The sequence below is a fragment of the Salvia hispanica genome, chromosome 4, assembly GCF_023119035.1.
Source record: "Salvia hispanica cultivar TCC Black 2014 chromosome 4, UniMelb_Shisp_WGS_1.0, whole genome shotgun sequence".
NCBI classification, from domain to species: domain Eukaryota; kingdom Viridiplantae; phylum Streptophyta; class Magnoliopsida; order Lamiales; family Lamiaceae; genus Salvia; species Salvia hispanica.
The window spans coordinates 11,757,713-11,773,773 of NC_062968.1; the positions used below are offsets into that span (position 1 = coordinate 11,757,713).

Genomic DNA, 16,061 nt, shown 5'->3' on the forward strand with positions numbered 1-16,061 from the left:
CCCGGAAAAGCTTGTGGAAGAAACGAACCTAGAGACTACTGGAGTACAGGAGCCCGTCGAGGAAGGGCTAGATCTGATTGTGGACCTGGTGGATGACCAGGAGGAAGACGAACCCCGGGTGGACGAGAGAGCAGAGAGGAGAAGGGCCAGGCGGAGTCTGCTTGACGAAGTAGATGACTTGGTTTATTCCGAGAAGGAGGAGTTCCCTGCCCGAGGGACAGAAGCGGAAGTGGCAGAGTATCGTCATCTGGCCAAGGAAAGGGCAAGGAAAGGAAAGGCAGCTGCGACCCAGCCAAAGCGGTCAAGGAAAGCTCCCTCCGTCGAGGAGGTTGAGGAGACCCTTTCCCCAGTGACCGAAGTTCCCTCGACCGATGTACAAGACAAGCCTACTCCTGGGTCCAATTCTGAACTTGGAGAATCTGAAGAGGAGTTTGTCCAAGGACGTCCGGAGGTGTGGCTGACTAAGGAACTGCTGGAGTCGATGAGGCATTTCGACGATCAGAAACGGGCCACAGTGTACAAAGAGAGATACAGTGCTGGGAAGATGGCTAAGTCAGGCAAGCAATACAGCTCCGAGGAACTCATGACGATTGCATGTGATGAAGATTTCCGCGCATGTATCGGTTTTGAGTGGTTATTGAGGCACAACCAGGAGAAAGTGCTGGTGGACTTAGCACGGAGTTTTTCTCGACATTCCGATTAAAGAACACTTCTGATCTCGACGCGGACTCCATCACATTCAGGCTTTTTAATGAGGAACATGAAATGAGAATCCGAGAGTGGTCCCTGAGAATGAGGTTATTTACCAAGGCTGACAACGATGAAGGCATATGGAATGAGAGGATGGTTGGCGTACCGAAGAACACGCCAGGATTCAAAGTACAAGCAGCATGGGAACTAGTCACTCACTCCAAGGCAGGAGCATTCAAATTCAGTTACTCTAAGGCCTCTCACATCGAGGACAGAATCCTCCGTTTTGCTCAGACGTTTATCAGCTACAACCTAATGGTAACTGCAAATTCAGCTCTGACTACGACCGACCTCTATTTCACTTGGTGCATGACAAAAGGCGTTAAGGTGCATCTGGGTTACTGGCTGGCTCAAGCATTTCATCAGATGACAAGCAACCCTGCTCGACATATGTATACCTGCCATCTCCTAGGCGCCTACCTCCAATGGAATATTGAAATGAAGATAGCCAAAACCGCTCCCTTGGTCGTGATGTGCGAACCCCCGGAGACTTTCAGTGTTGAGTACTTTTTCAACAAGGGGTTACTCCAAGCTCACGGCAAACAAACTTTCTTCTACACGGTAGGAGACAAGGTGAAGGCGGAGGCTAAAGAGGCTGCGGAGGCTATGCCGAGTGAAGAGGTCGAGGAGCTGAGGAAGGATGTCCAGGACGTGAGGAAAGAAATGCAGGTGATGAGGAAAGAAATAGTGAGAGAACTTGGTGGGATAAGGAAAGAGCTGAATGGGAGCCGTGAAGAGGTGAAGACCCTGCGGGGAAACATTGCGGACCTGGCGGTGAAGTCCGCCAAGCAGAACGAGCGGATGACGGAGGCTGTGGAGCTTGTAATGAAGATGTTGAAATGGTTGGAGAAGACACTCCCCTTGACCCAGTCGAAGGCAACTCCTGGGTCCAGCAGCGAGGTCAAGCAACCAGGCCAGAGCAGTCCCTCCGTCCAGCGACCACCGCACCCGCTCAAGCAAATGGTTACCCCGTCCGCGTCCAAGCCAGTGTTAATCCCATCCAGATCAAAGTCCATGATGTTAAAGAAACCAGAGTCCGATCAACCAGAGCAAGAGAAGGAAGAAGAGGAGCCGGAGATGCCGGCAAAAAAGAAAGTGAAGATGACCCGACCCGGGATCCCACCCCAATCTGGCTCTCGAGGGAGCCAGATCTAGAAGTGAATCACCCCCATGACCAAGTAACTTTTATTTTCTACTTTCCGTTATATCTGTTTTTTTATGTTTGTTATTATTATTTGTGTCTCTGTGAATATTTTTTATATGTGTTTAACTTCTCCCACTTAGCCCAATGCTTGGTCTAAGTGTGAGAAGTTTATGTTTTCTGTTTATTGTGTTTTCTCCCACTTAGCCCGATGCTCGGTCTAAGTGTGAGAAGTTTTTATAGGTTTATTATTTGTTTGTTGTGTGTTGAATTGACTACCCTGTTTCCCCCCTTCACGACGATGGCTTGGGGACAAGCTTGAGTGAAGTGGGAGGGGGAGGGGAGTCAATGCGTGTAGTTGTCAGCATGTTATGAGTCGTTAAGTCTAGGTTTTGTTTGCGTCGCATGAGCTGGTGAATATAATATGGCATGATCTCCTTAGTGAAAGTAATTGAAGATAGGATGTATTTCGACTTAGAAGCCTTTTCCTTTAATAAGCCAAGTCAATCTGGACGAAGTAAGAACGATAGAGGATGCCTTAGCTTACTTAGTTGTGAAGCCCCACTATAAGAGTGAGTTATAAGCCTTAAATAACTTTGAGCTAACACATGTAAAGGGGCCGCCACTGAATGCTTAGGGAGAAGAGTCATGACGGAGAAAAAAAGGGGAATTGGGTTATGAAGGTATAAGCTGGACGAAGTCCAGGTGAAGGAGTTATAAGCTGGACGAAGTCCAAGAGGAGAGAAGAGGGAAATGGAGGAATAAGCTGGACAAAGTCCAGAGGAAAAAAAAATGATGATGAAAAAGAAAAATAAAAAGGAGGTATAAGCTGGACGAAGTCCAGAGGGAATATGTCTAAGGGCAGGAAACAATAGTAACCTGACCCAGTAAAAAAGGGGAGAAAGAAGTATAAAAAGGAGAAAACTCTATTAACCCGACGCTTCAGTGGTATGGCAATAACTTATGAGAGAATCGGTCCTAACATCCCTGGTGAGGAATGAGTGATCGAGTGAATCCAACAATTGGAAAAATAAAAGGCTATCTTGACGAACTGACAGATTGATTAAGTAGAAGAAGGGAAGGGGCCAATTTGGAGAAGTGCAGCCTGTTGGATTGACCTTAATCTTGTGGGGACGGTTGCCTAAAGGTTGAAGCTAGTTCATGCATATGTATCTATGTGTTTTTATTTTAAGTGTTTGTTATTTGTGTGTCAGTTATGTCTAGGTCTAGGAGTCTGTCTAGAGTCTAAAGAGTCGGTCAGGGGATAACCGTGCTTTGAAATTCGCCTTATTCTTTTTCTTGTCTTTATACTTGAGGACAAGTATGGTTTAAGTGTGAGCAGTTTGATAAGGCTAATTTCATGCATCGGTTATGTGGTGAAAAACACTTTATTTTGCTGGGTCTAACGCAGTTTTTAAGCTAGGTGTGTAAAGGAGACGCTAGATCCAGGAAGAGCTGGAGGCAATGGACTAGCAAAGGAAAATGAAAGAAAGTGACAAGGATTGAAAAGGAAAAAAATAGCAAGAAGAAGGAAGTCAATAGCTGAGGGCAACAAAGACTATTCATACCTCGCTGGACCCACTTCAACGCCTATAAATAAAGGAGCATGCAGCACACGCCGGACATGATTTTTGCTCTTAGCTCACACACTCACACACACACTTGGAAAAATGGGAATTCTGGGATAGTTTAGGGTTTCTAAGGGGTTCATCTTCGGCGAAAGTCAGTGGTAACACCGTCCTCTCGGAGGGCGAAGAAACAATCTGTTTTCATTCAGCATTTAGCACTTTTATTCCGTCGAACTTCATTGTTTTGGAAGTCGATTTGGTTGTTGCTACTTATCGTTATCTATGCATTTAAGTTTATGTCATGTTGGTGTTTATCTTGTGTTGATTTACGATTCTGAGTTTTTGTTTGAGGTTATATTTCGGCAGTTGAATGTTATTCTCTGTTTTGGATAATTTTGTGCTTGATCTGGGAAAGAGGTTGTGGATCTGAATTGTTGTTGTTGATCGATGGTTGTTTGGCTTGGTCGGAGTTTGTGTCGGATGCTTGGATCCGGAGTGGATTTAGCATCCGAGGTTGGATCTGAACAGGGGAATCAAGTTGTGCACGGATTTCGAACTCTTTTGCTCTCTTTTCATTTTACTCCGTCTAGTAGTCGTAGATCTGCTTAGTTTTAATTGTTCTTCGTTAAGTTGCTTTAAATTCAGTCTGCTTCGTTTCCGATTCACGTTCCATCTCTGTTTCTACTGAAATTTTATGCAAATTGATTGGAGAAGATGATGTCGCTGTTAGTTAGTACTTTAGTTAGTTGTTTTCCAGCTTTTCATCCGTACTTTACCTTTTCAGCAAATGGTCCCCACCGTCAGTTTATTTCCCAGGTCTAGGTAATTTAGGAAATAGTTTCTTAGATCTAGTGATTGTCTCGTTTTCCGGTTTTCATGCATGATTTCTGTTCTGCCTAGATCTAGTTGTTAGCGTAGCAGATTTCACTCCAAGTTAGTTTAATTTCCTCAACCCAAAAAATGCGTGGCAGCAGCCAACCCAAAAATAGTCCCGAATCCTTGAGCATGCTTTATTACGCATACATCTCTGTGGGATCGATCCCTACTTCCCTGTGCTAATTTTAGTATACGTGGTTGAGGGTTTTTGAAGCGATATTATGTGTGTCCGACGATCGAGATCTTCCAACGATCCGTGAGTTCCTAGACCTTGTGATCTAGTGGATTCGCTGGACCTAGGAGACTTGTTATTCCTTTCTGTGCACACAGTACTTAGCAAAGATAGGCAGGCTTCAATACTCCTTAAAAAAATATGATTTAGAATGTTTATACGGAAATATTTAAGTTAAATATGGATGTGATTTAATATACATTGCAAAAATTAATTTCCTAAAGCTGTAAACACTTAATTTGGAAAGATAATTATTTCCTAAATTATTATTGTCTCAATTATGCAGTATATTGCATGGAAGAATTAATATAGTTTTGATATATTGTGACTTGTGAGCGTCTTATTTCCACGTCATTTGTAATCTTTATAATTTTCTATTGTTGTGTTTTAACTTCCTTTCTAATCGTCATCTTTCCAAATACATTTCTTTTCGTTTTTTCGTGTTGTTTTTTATCCTCATCTCTATGCGTCAACGATCAATCTTTCCTTTTTAAAAAAAATGGTCTATTGTTTCTCGTGTTGTGTTTATCTCCTCCATTCTATGTGTCCACCTATTGCCTCAGATCGATTTTTTATATACTATTTAATAGCATACAATTATGATTAATGCCTTATAAGGGTGGTGATCAATTACTAACTAATTAGCAATTCAAAATAAAGACCAATTCCTAACCATTAGATGAGGAGATCTAATGGTTTAAATAATGTCAAGTGGATTATATTATAATTTTAAATAATAATAAAATAAATTCAAAGGGTATTAATGTCAATTCATATATATATTAGTTAAAACTAACTACTTTCTCTCTCTTTAAAAGCATCTCAAAACTTATAAATTTACGTGAGTCTCTCAATTTAAATTACTTTTTCGCAAACAATACATCAAAGTAAAGATAATTTTATAAGGATTCTAACGAGATCTCAATTGTATATGTTCCGACGAGATTAGCACATGTGTTAGCTATAGAAAACCCAAAAATGGCACTCCATGACCACCCAATCCATCATAATAAAACTTACAATTAGCAGTATGTTCTTGAAGAACTTGGTCCTATGATATTTTGGAACTACCAAAAAGACTCTCTTTGGTTGATCAATTCAAGAATAGCTAAGCATATAACTTAAAATGCCTGAAATTATTGTTCATCAAGCAAACATAAAATTAATTAGTTAAGTAACACCATGAATACTAAAAAAGGCTTTGATTTCGACATAATTAATTAACTTTAAACCTTAAATACATTATACATGCATGCACACTTTCACAAGCACAACTCCCACAAAACATTACCATCAATCAAACCACAAAAATAAAAATAAAAAATACAAAAATGATGGGACTGAAATCTTTTAAAAAGTTGAAATGGAAAAATATTCTCTAGTGTTTAAATCATATCATGAACTCTAGGACAATTTTTGGTATGAACAAATTTTTAATAATTTCATTTGACATAAAATTGTACCTATTATTATAAATTAATCTTCCAATTTATTTTATGACAATACATAAATTGGGATTTAGGAATTGATATAAATTCCCATGCAAATTAAGTAAAATAATACTAAGTAATTACTACTGTCACATGAATTACATGAATTAGACCTACAAAAATAAAAGTTGACAACTTAATTTAATTTAATAATATATCATGGGAAATGTAATGACAATTGTCAATAAGGTAGTCAATACATAGGTTTTACAGACTATATACAACTTCAATAACTGTATGGTCAATTTTAAAGAAAGATGAACTGTGAAAACAAATGCAAGCAAAAAATACAAACATAAAGTAAAGCACAAACACAAACACAAACACAAACACGAATCAAATACAAACACAAATTAAATAATAAATGGGTAAAACCTTTACTTTACAAACGTAACTACATCAATGAGATATGAGAGACGTGAAAGTGAGGATGGGGGCTCTATGAGTACTCCTTAAAAATATGATTTAGAATGTTTATACGGAATTATTTAAGGTAAATATGGGCGTGATTTGATACACTATGCAAAAATTAATTTCCTAAAGCTGTAAACACTTAATTTGGAAAAGTTAATTATTTCCTAATTTGGTGTTGTCTCAATTATGGAGTATATTGCATGGAAGAAGTAATAGGGTTTTGATGTGTTATGACTTGTGAGCGTCTTATTTCAACGTCATTTGTAATCTTTATAATTTTTTTTTTGTTGTTGTGTTTTATCTTCCTTTTTAATTGTCATCTTTCCAAATGCAATTCTTTCCGTTTTTTGTGTTGTGTTTTATCATTCTCTCTATGCATCAATTTTCAATCTTTCCTTTTAAAAACTAATGGTCTATTGTTTCTCGTGTTGTGTTTATCTCATCCATTCTATGTGTCCACCTATTGACTCGGATCGGTTTTTTATATACTATTTGCATACAATTATGATTTATTTCACCTTTTTTAATTCATTATGAAAATGCCCTATAAGGGTGGTGATCAATTGCTAACTAATTGACAATCCAAAATTAAGACCAATTCCTAACCATTAGATAATGAGATCTAATGGTATAAATAATGTCAAGTGGATTATATTATAACTTTAAATAATAATGAAATAAATTCAAAGGGTATTAATGTCAATTCATATATATAGTAGTTAGAACTAACTACTTTCTCTCTCTTTAAAATCATCTCAAAACTTAAAAAAGTTGAAATGGAAAAATATGCTCTAGTGTTTAAATCATATCACGAACTCTAGGACAATTTTTGGTATGAACAAATTTTTAATAATTTCATTTGACATAGAATTGTAAATGTTATTATAAATTTATCTTCCAATTTATTTTATGACAATACATAAATTGGGATTCAGGAATTGATATAATTCCCATGCAATTTAAGTAAAATAATACGTAATTACTACTCGCACATGAATTAGACCTAGAACAATAAAAGCTGACTACTTAATTTAATTTAATACTATATCGTGGGAAATTTAATGAAATTGTCAATAAGGTAGTCAATACATAGGTTTTACAGACCATATACAACTTCAATTATGGCACGGTCAATTTTGAAGAAAGATCAATCGTAAAAAAAAATGCAAGCAAAAAAATACAAACATAAATTAAATAGTGATGATGGAGCCAACACAAACACAAATTAAATACAAACACAAATTAAATAGTAAATGAGTAAAGAGAAATGTTCCGCTGAGCGCTCAATTTGAGCGCCAGCGTGAGCGACACTACTAATTCTCTCTCTCTCCCCTTCTTTTTCTTCCTTCTTTTTTTCTTCCTTCCGCAAATCTAATTCTACATCAACATCTGTTGCAGTTCCCTCTCCATGAAATTTTACTCTAAATTGAAATTCCACAAAACATACTTCCAATTTCTCAGTTCTCCTAAAATTGAAGAAATCTCAAAATTGCAGAGAAGTAAAACCCACAAAAAATTTCTTATTCCCACTCTTGCCTATTTCCATTGATATTGGTGCAATTAAAATTTTTTATACCATCGTCGAGAATTGATTCAGATAAAAAGAGAAGAAAAAACAAATTCGCTTCAATGGCAGAAATATTGATTTAAGCAACAATGAAGATAAAATTTGCCAGAATTCATTTGAATCCAAGTTCTTTTCGTCAAGTGAATTCAATGAAGACAAATTTGTGAATGGTTAAAAGAAAGTTAACAAAAAGAAGAAATTATTAGCCTCTTATTTTTGGGGATATCAATTTCACCGGAATCAATTGAATCTAAGTTCTTCTTCTTCTGGGTTGAATCAAATGAATGAGAAAGTCGGTGAGGTTTTGTTCTTCTTTCTGCTGGATTGAACTGCAGAGACGAGAAATTGGGTGAGGATTTCTTCTTTCTACTAGGTTGAATCGAAAAGGTTGAGAGAGTGGTGAGGGTTCTTCTTCTACTGGTTGAATCAAAGGGAAGCAAAAGTGGGTGAGGAGAGAGAAATCGATGATGATGAAAATGAAAGACAAACGTTGAAGAGAGGAGAGAAGGAGAGCAAGTGAGGAGAGAGAAAATATACTGACGCTCAAATGTCGCTCAAATAACCACGCTCAGCAGAACATTTCAATATGAGTAAAATATTTACTTTACAATGGTAGCTACATCAAAGAGATGTGAGAGAAGCGAAAGGGAGGATGGGGGCACTGCGAGTACTCCTTATTAAATTATGATTTAAATGTTTATATGGAACTATCTAAGTTAAATATGGATATGATTTGATATATAATGCAAAACTTAATTTCCTAAAGTTGTAAATACTTAATTTGGAAAAGATAATTATTTTATAACTTACTGTTGTCTCAATTATGGAGTATATTGCATGGAAGAAGTAATAGAGGTTTGATATGTTGTGACTTTTGAGCGTCTTATTTCCACGTCATTTGTAATCCTTATAATTTTTTATTGTTGTGTTTTATCTTCCTTTCTAATGGTCATCTTTCCAAATGCAAATTTTTCCGTTTTTTCGTGTTGTGTTTTATCCTCCTATCTATGCGTCAATGATAAATCTTTCTGTAACAACCCGAGTTTTTGTATGACTCCAGAAGCTAGGGGTGTCAAAATAGATGTCGAGAATCGGATACCCAATATCCAAACCCGAAATATCGGATAATTGGATACCCGATACCCAATTTTTCGGGTTTCAGGATCGGGTTCGGGTATAGGATTTTTGAATTATCGGGTATCGGGTGAATTACCCAATTTTTTATATTTTATTTTAAAATTTTAATATAAATATATTTATTCTATTATTTATAAATTAAATAATTAAATATTCTCTCAAAATCCTTCACTCTTAAGTCATATTCTGGGTTAATGTATGAATTCAAATGTTTATTATGGATGAATAAGGGGTGTTATAACTTATGAATTTTTTATTTCTAAAAATTTGTAGTAGTTTTTTTTCTCTTAAATTTGAACTACTTTAAGTTTGTATCAAATTCGAACGACAAGTTTGTCTTTTTTAAAAGTTTGTAGCTTATTTTCTTAAAAAAATAATTAAATAAAATAAACTAAAAATCCAAAATCGGGATTGGATACTCGATTTTTCGGGACTGGATACCCGAGTCGGGTATCCGGGTTACCGAAATCATTTTCGAATCGGGTATCGGGTATTAAATTTTGGAAAATTCGGGATCGGGTACCCGAAATTTTCGGATCGGGTATCCGCGGGTACCCGATTTGACAGGCGTACCAGAAGCTATGATGTTAGATTTAGATTTATTTTTGAAAAAGCGACATAAATTAATTTTGTATGATAGTTATTAGAAAAAAAAAATGAAGTTTGTAAAGAAAAAGTTTTTCTTAGAGTCCTTTAGTGTGAGCCGTTAGAAATAGAAGCATTGTGACGAATTTTGATCTAAGCAAAGTAATAAACAATAAAAACATAATCTCAAAATTATAAAAAAAATTATGATAGTTCAAGTATATACTGATGAAAGTATGATAGAATACAATTTTACAAAATAATTGAAAACAAAATCTCATGAAGCCCTCGCCCAATGCGTGTTCAAGTTGATATACAATCTCCTTTAAATTCCTACTTAGCATAAAAGAGATTTAAGTGAAACAATGAACCTATATTATCCTAACTTGTCATCAACGCCACTTGTCAAAAATAGGGACAAGTGTCAAATTTATCTTGGGGGTATAACCTCAGTCTTGCCGAATTTCGGCAGCCTCTACACATAGTTACCATTCACCATCATTTGCAGGAGAGAAAGGAGGAAGATGGACTGCTAATACTTGGAAATTAAGTTTTCAATCCATCGCTCTTATTCCTTTACCAATAGGTAGGGAAATTTCACATGTATTAGCTTAAACACTCAAGCATACATGTAGCAAAAATTTAAGAAGGATAGAATCTGTATGACTCAGGAGTATGGTAATTTCAATTTTTTTAGATAAAATCAAACATCAAAATAAGAATAATTCCCAATTATGCAAGTATCCAAATATCATAACCAAAACAAAAACGTAATGACTGAACAATTAGAAGGGTTATCTGGTAGGGGAGGTTGCTGTCTGGACTCCGTCACTGTGCTCCTGTCATGGCGCTCCGGCAGTAAGGAGGCAGCGGCATTGCAAGTAGGCGTCGGCAACAGAGGAGGAGAGGCCGAGAGAGGTAGTACTATGAAGGATGGAGAGCGAGATATGACCGGAGACGGAGAGGCCGTTTCTCTCTTCGGCGATGTGGCAGCGCGTGCAAGGTAGTTAGCTTCGACTGAACTGAGGTAGGAGATGGCCGCCGGACTTCATGGAGGAAGAGGGTGGTGGAGGAAGAAATGGGGCTAGGATTAGAGGACTCATTTAGGAATGGGCTAATTTCATCTCTCATTTGGGTCTCCGAGTTGGATTCTAATAAATTATACTTTTGGACTAAAGCAAATTGTAAATGTTCAAATTAATCAATTAAGTTTTGGGTTCTCTTTTACCCTCGGTAAGATCATCTCCAAGGGAAAGGGTAAATGGAGAGATAAATAGATATAACTACCATATTTATTTTTTCTACGTAAAAATTTATTCTCCAATGGAAGGGGTATTTAAGGAGGTATTATACCTTTTTTTATTTTGAGAAGATATCTTTATCTCTTCTTGATAGAAAAGGTAATTAAAAAGTTAGTTATTATTGTTGCCTTTTCAATTTACCTTATTTTCTTGGAATCCATTACTTTTAAGAAGATATAATAACCTTTTTAAAAAGGTAAATGAGAAATATACCTTCTCAATATACCTTTTTCCCTTGGAGATGGGAGATGCTCTAAGTTTAAATTAATTCCTCTTGTTAGGCTGGAATTTAATTTGCTAGTAGCCTAAAGTAATTTGTTGATCTAATTTATTGTTGAGTGTAGTTAAACAATCACTCTGTGATTTTATCTTCACACTTAATTTGAACAAAAAGACTCAGAAGTTAAATCTTTTGGTTAATTTGAGGAATAATCTTTCGATTAAAATTTAAGATAATTGAGGAAAAACTCAAATAAGAATAAAATAATTCCTTAATGAAGCAATTATCTGAATAGTTAAACTATATTAATTTAATCAACTTTAAATTAAAAGAAGATAAAGCATAAAATAGAATGCATATCATGAAATAGTGGTTTTCTCAATGCTAATTTTAGAATATTATTTTGTTTTGAAAAGGAGAGAATTACGAAGGGAAGTATCGTTGAAGTGAAGATTAAATTTTAAAAATCTTAAAGAGCAAAAGAGGTGAGAGAGAGTGGAACTGGAATATCAATCATTGTTCTAAAAATCACGCTTAGTTTCCGGGCTTGCATTTTTGAAACAGAAGATAATATTGGAGTGTTTACATAATTCCACCTAATAATGTAAAACGGACCCTCATATCTCCTATTAATCTAATCCGTCCAACATCATAATCTAGTGGCTAATATTAAGTTGATACTTAACACTATAGAGGCAATAGGACACTAATGCTCCTCTCTCTCTCTATATATATATAGGGGAGCAGTATGGTGTCACCGTAGATAGGGTAGCACCATACCACCAATATAATCCGCTAGATCTCATTTATGGATGCCTAGGATTAAATTTCGTGAACAAAACATGGATTGCAGTCTAATGTATTAGATATTGCAATCGTGGTAAACTGCAATATTGTTGTGGTAAGACTGCAATATTAAATTAATAATACTGCAATATGACAATGTAAAAATTAAAGATTTTCTATTTTACTCCTCCGCTTTTTTAATTGATTCAGTATAATACTGCCACATGGCAGCTCGATAAGCACACAATTTTCAGATTCAATAGCCTAAAATATTAGTATGGCGTCATAATAAAAAGTCTTTTGACTTGGGGAGAGGCAGTTGGAGGCGTGCAGGCAGTGATAGCATGGCTTTGGGGTTCTTCTTTGATGGCTCTAGGCCATAGTGGTGAAGCAGAAGATAGAAGGCAATCCATTTTATTCTGTATTAGTCTGGTTGTAGTTCAGTAGCATTACGGCCTTCCTACATACCATTCCTGGTGATATGTTCTTTTTACAGTTTTTATACTTAACTCACAAAATAACACTAAATAAAATATCGATCGAATAAGAAATGTTATGCACAGAGTGGGAGGGAAGGAGTAATAACCTCTATGTTAATTTTGTAATTTGTCATTAAAATTGAGTTTTGTATATATGATATGTATACATATTTACCTTAAATCTCAGTTTGTCAGATATGCCCTCCGGGTGGGTCACGTTGAATTTTTGAAAGGATTGATTCATCATATATAGACACCTACTTTGGCATGTAATGCAAAGACTTAATGTGTTGAGAGTCTTACGCCACATGTTATCTATTTCATATCATGCACATTGAACAGCAATTTAAGTGCCATAACATAGCTGCCTCAACATGCTATACAAACTCAATCTCACTATAACGATGATGTCCAACGCTCTTTCCATGTTCTTGATCTTCTCTATATGTTCAACAGTCAAAATCAGCAGCACCTCAACACTGGCGTACACGGCCACAGAATTAATCCTCCTAAGCTGTGGCGCATCAACAATCACAAACGACACCAGCCTCCGGAGTTGGGACAGCGATCAAGGTTCAAAATATGTGCCATCAAACGCCCCCTCCATCTCTTCAGCTTCTGAAGCAAACACTATGGAGTCTTCTGTTTTTGCAGTCCCTTACAAGACTGCTCGTGTTTTCCACTCCCCTTTCACATACACTTTTCCCCTCAGTAGAGGCCAAAAATTCCTTCGCCTTTACTGGTACCCCAATGTTTATTCCGACGCTCATCAATCTTTATTCTCCGTCAATGCTAATGGCTTCACCCTGTTTAAAAACTTCAGTTCTTTCCTTTATTCCAATTATTTAGAACGACCTTCTTTTAAGATGGAGTTCATCCTTAACATCGGGGCAACCCAAACACTCGATTTAACCTTCACCCCCAATCCAAACTCTTTTGCTTTTGTAAATGGAATCGAAATTGTGTCTATCCCTGATAAACTCTACCTCGGGCGACAAAACGAGCAAATCACATTTGATAATAGCAACACGGCTTTGGAGAATCTTTATAGGCTGAACGTAGGCGGCACTGCAATTCTGATCGAAGAAGATAGTGGGCCCACTCGTGGCATGTTTCGGGGCTGGAGTCAGGATAAAGAGTACATATTCTGCTGTGATAATGGGTGGACGCCGCATAACGAGGGAATTGTGATCAAGTACAACAACAATACTCCTCCCTATGCTGCTCCGCCTAAAGTATACACCTCTGCCAGAATAATGACCAACATAAGCTTAAGTTTAGAGTGGGCATTTCCCGTTGATTCTGGATTCTTCTATCTGCTCCGTTTCCACTTCTGTGAATTTGTGACAGGAATTGAAAAGGAAAACGACAGAGTGTTTTCAATATACATCAACAATCAGACTGCAGATATTGAAGTCGATGTCATCAACTTGGCCGGCCGTGATATTCCCATCTTCAGAGATTACATAACATGGGTTCCTGATGCTGGAAATCGAGGAAAGAAAGATCTGCGGCTATCTTTAGTGCCTCTTGGTGACACAGGAGCAAAATATCTTAACGTGTTGCTAAATGGGTTAGAAATTTTCAAACTCAATGATTCGACAGCAAGTTTTGCAGCATCCAACCCTCAACTGGAGATCGACTCTCCGCCGGCATCAGTAGCAGAGAACCTGCCACCGAAGAAGAAAGCCCCTGTTGTGATTTACACTGTGGTTGGGAGTGTAATCGGAGTAGTTGCGGTGGTTGCAGCGGTGATTTTCTTGAAAGTGAAGGACACGGGCACAAGCGTCACTAAGTCATCATGGGTTCCACTTTCGACGCATTCAAGGTCCACTGCAAGAACAAGCAGCTCAGGCGTCTCCCTGACATATGCAGATACTTCTCCATCAACGAGATCAAGACAGCCACCCGCAACTTCGACGACAACTTCATCATCGGCAGGGGAGGCTTCGGCAACGTCTACAAAAGCCTCATCGACGATGTTGCTACCACTGTCGCAATCAAAAGGCTCAACTCCACCTCCAGCCAAGGCGCTCGCGAATTCCTCACCGAGATAGACATGCTCTCCAGGCTTCGCCACCTCCACCTGGTCTCCCTCATCGGCTACTGCGACGACAACGGTGAGATGATCCTGGTATACGACTACATGGCCCATGGCACCCTCCGCGACCGCATCTACAACTCCGCCAATTCGCCCCTAAGGTGGAAGAAGCGCCTCCAAATCTGCCTCGGCGCTGCCAGGGGTCTGTACTACCTCCACACCGGAGCCAAGCGCGCCATCATCCATCGCGACGTCAAGTCCAGCTGAGAATGGGTGGCCAAGGTATCCGACTTCGGCCTCTCCAAAGTGGGCCCAGCTGCAGGCAGTCAAACACACATCAGCACAATCGTTAAAGGCAGCTTCGGTTATGTAGACCCGGAGTACTACCGCACGCAACAACTAACTCTGAAATCCGACGTGTACTCATTCGGAGTGGTGATGTTCGAAGTTCTATGCGGAAGGCCACCAATAATCGCAACCTTGCCAATGGAGCAAGCGAATTTAGCAGAGTGGGCAAAATTATGTAGCAAGAAAGGGACAGTTGATAAGATAATTGACTCCAATCTCAAGGGTCAGATTGCGCCCGAATGCTTCAGAAATTTTGTAGAAATAAGCTTTGCATGCCTTAGAGACAAGGGGATTGATCGGCCATCAATGAATGACATTGTTTGGAAACTGGAATTTGCAATGCAGCTCCAAGTTTCGGCAGAGGACAGAGGTGAAGGCATGGGCGATGGGTTCACGGCCATGAGCCCCTCGCTGCCATTGCTCGGGATTGGTTCGTCTTCGTCTAACACGTTTTCGAGATCAAGGAGCACCGAATTCTCTATCAACAGCAGTGAATGTCCAGTTGATGATTTCTCTGAGCTCATCAACCCGTTGGGTCGTTGAGGTCGTAATTTTCCATTTTTACCGTTGTATTTTACTCCATGCAAAATGTAGAAGTAATTTATATTTTTGCTCACTTTAATACTCACTCCGTCCACGAAGAATAGGACACATTTGCCATTTTTTGTTGTCTGTAAAAAATAGGACACATTCAAATAATATCGACCACACATTCCACTAACACTACTTCTCTCTTACTTTTTTTTCTCTTCTCTCTTTACCAATTCTACGTTAAAATAGTGTCCTATAATTTGTGGACGGAGGGAGTAATATATTATTGTGCTACACGAAAAGATGTTTACTATGAATGATTAAAGATATTTCCTATCTATGCCTTCCCTCTTTTAATAACTATCTATTTTTATCGACACGGATTTTAAGTAATTGTATATTTCTATAAAGCAAAATTATACAAAAGTTAGTAAAATATAGTTCTTACTTTAAATATTAATTTTAAATAAAATATTAGTGAATTATATTAGTAGTATGTGAAGTCAACTTGTTGAAAAGAGTACAAATGAATTAAGACATTTACAGACGAGCGAAAAAAAAAATAGAAAAATTATATATATAATGATGGACGAAC

General features: G+C 37.8%; 1 pseudogene; it reads left to right on the forward strand.

The window, feature by feature from the left end:
- Positions 1 to 12,891: 12,891 nt before the first annotated feature.
- On the forward strand, positions 12,892 to 15,647 carry LOC125219703 (annotated as a pseudogene).
- The last annotated feature ends 414 nt before the right edge of the window (positions 15,648 to 16,061 follow it).